The 5,154-nt window shown below is 41.9% G+C and overlaps 4 non-coding genes across 4 annotated transcripts; all 4 read right to left on the bottom strand.

The window, feature by feature from the left end:
• Nucleotides 1–1,919: 1,919 nt before the first annotated feature.
• On the bottom strand, nucleotides 1,920–2,110 carry LOC140285388 (U2 spliceosomal RNA). Its single transcript, XR_011910452.1, has one exon. It is a non-coding gene; the product is annotated as a U2 spliceosomal RNA (small nuclear RNA).
• A 259-nt stretch (nucleotides 2,111–2,369) lies between these two features.
• On the bottom strand, nucleotides 2,370–2,483 carry LOC140285380 (U5 spliceosomal RNA). Its single transcript, XR_011910445.1, has one exon. It is a non-coding gene; the product is annotated as a U5 spliceosomal RNA (small nuclear RNA).
• Nucleotides 2,484–2,873: 390 nt separating this feature from the next.
• On the bottom strand, nucleotides 2,874–3,064 carry LOC140285372 (U2 spliceosomal RNA). Its single transcript, XR_011910438.1, has one exon. It is a non-coding gene; the product is annotated as a U2 spliceosomal RNA (small nuclear RNA).
• Nucleotides 3,065–3,372: 308 nt separating this feature from the next.
• Nucleotides 3,373–3,486, bottom strand: LOC140285374 (U5 spliceosomal RNA). Its single transcript, XR_011910439.1, has one exon. It is a non-coding gene; the product is annotated as a U5 spliceosomal RNA (small nuclear RNA).
• Nucleotides 3,487–5,154: the final 1,668 nt, after the last annotated feature.

Here is a 5,154-nt window from a genome sequence, read left to right as displayed (position 1 = left end):
AACTTAGAAAAACGAAAATGACATACCTACTTTCCTTTATCCTTTTAATGGTTCTCACCTTCTCAACACTAAATGTGAGAAGTGTGAAATCAAAGACAAGAGCCCAGAGTATTTTATCCTTCTTAGACTCCATAAAATCAGATGTGTTTTTAATACAAGAATGTGGACTACCTTTTTTAAAAAACCATAGACAATGGGAGGAAATGTGGCCCCATTTATCGATATGGAGTGGTTCAAATCAAAATAAAAATGATGGTGTGGCCATTCTAATTAAAAATCCGCATGTTCTGGTGAAAGGTAGCACAGTGGTGAGAGACGGACGGGCACTTTTAGCACACTTGAATTTTATGGGGCAAGACTTTAACCTCTTAAATATTTATGGTTTCAATGGAAAAATGACAGGTATGACCTTTTAGAAGATATACAGCTTTACATGCTAGGGCAAGTACCTTTAGTTGTAGCAGGATTTTAACTGTATCTTGAGCAGGAAAGATAGAAAAAGAGCAGGGGGAGATTTTAAAGTGGATAAGACTTCGATTTTACTTCAGGGCATATGCAGGGATTTTAAGCTTACTGACTGTTTTAAAACCATGCATCCCAGAGAGGAGGGCTTCACCTGGTTTAGTCATGATGGCACCAGAGCCTCTCGCATCGATTATTTCTTTACTAGAGATTGCCCACCCACTGATGTTAGATTAACCCCTGTTTTCTTTTCAAACCACCTTATGCTCTCCTGCACCCTTTCACCCCCTTCTGGTGTGACGGTAGGACGTGGTCTGTGGAAACTCAACTGTTCCCTGTTGGAGGATGAAATCATAGTCAGTCAGTACAGGGAATGTTATAAAGAGTGGCAGACCCTTCAAGACCTCTACGAAACACATGCACAATGGTGGGAAATGGTGAAGGAAACGACCCAGACTTTTTTTAAACAGCAAGGTAAACGTAAAAAAAGGAAAGAGAATAGATGTATGATGGGACAACAGAAACGCTTACAGCGCTACTTTAAACTAAATCAGTGTGGCATAAACTTTAATGAAGAAATCAAAGATGTCAAAAAGGAAATGTCAGTTTTAGCAGAAATAAAGAGTAAAGGAATTTTTGTAAGAAGCAGGGAGCAGGAAATTGAGGAAGGTGAAAAATGCACACGGTACTTTTTTAAGAAAGTTATAAATAAAAAGGAGTGTATTCAAAATCTAAAAAGAGAAGATGGGTTTTGAACAAAATCCACACAAGAGATGATTGAAACTGTACATACCTTTTATAGTAACATGTACAAAGAGAAACCAGTGCACTTGGAAACATCGGCAGAAATTTTAAAATTAGTTGACAAAACCGTAAAAGAGAATGCACACTTGACACAGGATTTTACTGCTTTAGAGTTAAAAAAAATGCCTAACAGGTTTTAAGAGAAGTCGAGCTCCGGGTTTAGACGGGCTTCCTGCAGAATTCTATCTGACCTTTTGGGACCTTTTATCATCAGACATTTTAGATGTTTTTAAAGATTTTGAAAAACTCGACCGACTGCCTGACAGTTTTAGAGTGGGAATAGTGACTCTACTTTATAAAAAAAATGATAAGACTGACCTAAAGAATTGGAGGCCCATCACACTTTTAAACTTTGACTGTAAACTTTTTAGCAAGGTTTTAGCGACACGGATGTCCTCTGTTTTAGAGGAGGTAATTCACCCAGACCAGGCTTGTGCAATCTCAGGGAGACAACTCACTGACAGCCTCGTACTGATTCGAGACATCATTGATTACGATAGAGAAAGAAACACCCGGCTTGTCATCTTAAATTTAGACTTTGAAAAAGCTTTTCATCAGGTCTCGCATCAATATCTCTTTCAGGTGTTGCAGCCATCGAATAGGACCCTGAAACTTCCATCCTGCACCGCTGTTTGCTTTTTCACAAGAGCAGAGAAGATCGCACCGTTCCCAGCGGCACTGCAGTACCGGGTCGATGCTTGGAGTGAACGGAGCCAGCTCCTTTTTCAACTCCTATTGCTAAAAATCCATTTAATATGTAGTCCTCGTATAGAGGACATATCAAATATTAAACTGATAAGAACAGATACCACACTTGATCTTAGCCAAAAGGCTGAGAAGCGATAACTGTCCACTGGTTCACGTCCGAGGGCCCTTCCTGGCACAATGCGCACTTGTAGCGGTGTTCTTTTTAGTGTCACTTTGCACCTCCGCACTGAGCACTCTTCAGCCCTTTTAAATGGTATAACTTTGCACTCCTGCACGCTCCAGCAAGCACCATTCAAGCAACAACGTCAGCACAGTCGCAACAAGTAAGGCGACTCTACTCAGAGAAGTCACTCTGCACAGTAACAAGATTTCTTTTGCACAGACAGAAAGGGCTTCACCCGCAAAGGTAAAGCCTGCCAAAAATAGAAACAACTCACTAGTGCTGCTCTCCACGGAAGTCTTTAGTAAAAGGCGAAAGACTTGTACGTTATGAAGAGAAACCAGAGTACGATTATCCGTCACTGCAGGAGCAGGGCATCAGGCTAGTTGGCATAGCCACCTTCCCCATGGTGAGCTTTGCTTGGTAGAGACGTTTGCTCCCCCCCCTTGCTCCTCGGCTGACCAAGTAGGGACAATCGGGCCCTATTCGATGGCTGCCTTGTCTTTTACTCTGTGCAAAAGACAAGGCAGCAACAAAAACACCATGGGAACACCGTATTGAGGCTTTTTTCTGACCGCTCATTCGGTGTCGCGTTTCTTTCAAGCAATTCTCCCGGTTAGCCCGCACTCGGCTTGCTCCCAGAGCCGTGTTAAAGTCTACTTCGCATTCACACTCTCTTCTCAGCAGACTAAAAGAAACTTCCATCCTGCACCGCTGTTTGCTTTTTCACTAGAGCAGAGAAGAGAGCACCGTTCCCAGCGGCACTGCAGTACTGGGTTGATGTTTGGAGTGAACGGAGCAAGCTCCTTTTTCAACTCCTATTGCTAAAAATCCATTTAATATGTAGTCCTCGTATAGAGGACATATCAGAAATTAAACTGATAAGAACAGATATTACACTTGATCTGAGCTAAAAGACCGAGAAGCGATAACTGTCCACTGGTTCACGTCCGAGGGCCCTTCCTGGCACAATGCGCACTTGTAGCGGTGTTCTTTTTATGGCCATAGGTGGCCAGAGTGTCACTTTGCACCTCCGCCCACCCGCTGCACTGAGCACTCTTCAGCCCTTTCAAATGGTATAAATTTGCACTCCCGCACGCTCCAGCAAGCACCATTCAAGCAACAACTTTGCACTCCAGCTTCGAACATCGGCACAGTCGCAACAAGTAAGGCGACTCTACTCAGAGAAGTCACTCTGCACAGTAACAAGATTTCTTTTGCACAGACAAAAAGGGCTTCACCCGCAAAGGTAAAGCCTGCCAAAAATAGAAACAACTCATTAGTGCTGCTCTCCACGGAAGTCTTTAGTAAAAGGCGAAAGACTTGTACGTTATGAAGAGAAACCAGAGTACGATTATCCGTCACTGCAGGAGCAGGGCATCAGGCTAGTTGGCATAGCCACCTTCCCCATGGTGAGCTTTGCTTGGTGGAGACGCTTGCTCCCCCCCCTTGCTCCTCGGCTGACCAAGTAGGAACAATCGGGCCCTATTCGATGGCTGCCTTGTCTTTTACTATGTGCAAAAGACAAGGCAGCAACAAAAACACCATGGGAACACCGTATTGAGGCTTTTTTCTGACCGCTCATTCGGTGTCGCGTTTCTTTCAAGCAATTCTCCCGGTTAGCCCGCACTCGGATTGCTCCCAGAGCCGTGTTAAAGTCTACTTCGTATTCACTCTCTTTTCTCAGCAGACTCTTGGGATTTTATCTATAAAATGAATTCCTTCACTCAAACTATGTTAAAACTGCTTTGCGAGACCTGATGAAAAGCTTTTTCAAAGTCTAAATTTAAGATGACAAGCCGGGTGTTTCTTTCTCTATCGTAATCAATGATGTCTCGAATCAGTACGAGGCTGTCAGTGAGTTGTCTCCCTGAGATTGCACAAGCCTGGTCTGGGTGAATTACCTCCTCTAAAACAGAGGACATCCGTGTCGCTAAAACCTTGCTAAAAAGTTTACAGTCAAAGTTTAAAAGTGTGATGGGCCTCCAATTCTTTAGGTCAGTCTTATCATTTTTTTTATAAAGTAGAGTCACTATTCCCACTCTAAAACTGTCAGGCAGTCGGTCGAGTTTTTCAAAATCTTTAAAAACATCTAAAATGTCTGATGATAAAAGGTCCCAAAAGGTCAGATAGAATTCTGCAGGAAGCCCGTCTAAACCCGGAGCTCGACTTCTCTTAAAACCTGTTAGGCATTTTTTTTAACTCTAAAGCAGTAAAATCCTGTGTCAAGTGTGCATTCTCTTTTACGGTTTTGTCAACGAATTTTAAAGTATCATTCCTCTACATATATTTAAAAATCTATGTGTAAATGTTTAATATTTCTTATATTTGTTGATGTCATTCTGTGTGCATGTGGCCTAAACCCAATCTCTGTGTGGCAATTTTAATTTAAACAAGTTGAACTCTGCCTCTGATCATTTAAAAAAGGTGTGTACCAATATCAACCTTTCTCAGGTAATTACTGATCCTACAAAACCAAAGAGATCCTTCAAGGTTGTCCCTGATTGGCTCAATCTTAACAAATCAAAGGTAGAAAATCCGCAGTATCTGAACTTGGTGTTAGTTATCACTGCTCAATAGCCTGTATCAGAATTGCAAAAATGAAAACATTAGGTCCACGCTTGGTATCCAGATCCTGAAACATCTCCATGAGCAGGCTTTTTTTTAACTGATCTGTTGAATAGTTATATGACACTGTTAAAATCCCAGATGAAGATCTAGCACTTGACCATTTTTGTAAATCTTCTAATTCCATAGTTGCTAAACACGCCCCTTTTAAAAAGTATAGAACTTAGAACAGGTCTAGTCCCTGGCTTTCGGCAGAACTGTCTTCTTTACTTTTTTTCCCCTTGTCCTGTTCAGCATTATGTCAGAAGAATTGTAGTCTGAATACCTTTGATGCCAAACAGATTTGTTTTGCCAAGGGAAGTTTTATAAATGTAAAGCTCCCCTTGATGCCCATTTATTTATTTCTGTTTACAATATATGACATGAACTGAACTGAACCGGACCGGGGGACA

This window comes from Leuresthes tenuis, unplaced genomic scaffold (assembly GCF_036924035.1).
Source record: "Leuresthes tenuis unplaced genomic scaffold, fLeuTen1.0.hap1 SCAF_38, whole genome shotgun sequence".
Taxonomy (NCBI): Eukaryota; Metazoa; Chordata; class Actinopteri; order Atheriniformes; family Atherinopsidae; genus Leuresthes; species Leuresthes tenuis.
Note: the sequence above shows the minus strand (reverse complement) of the source record. Positions and strands in the feature narration are given on the sequence as shown.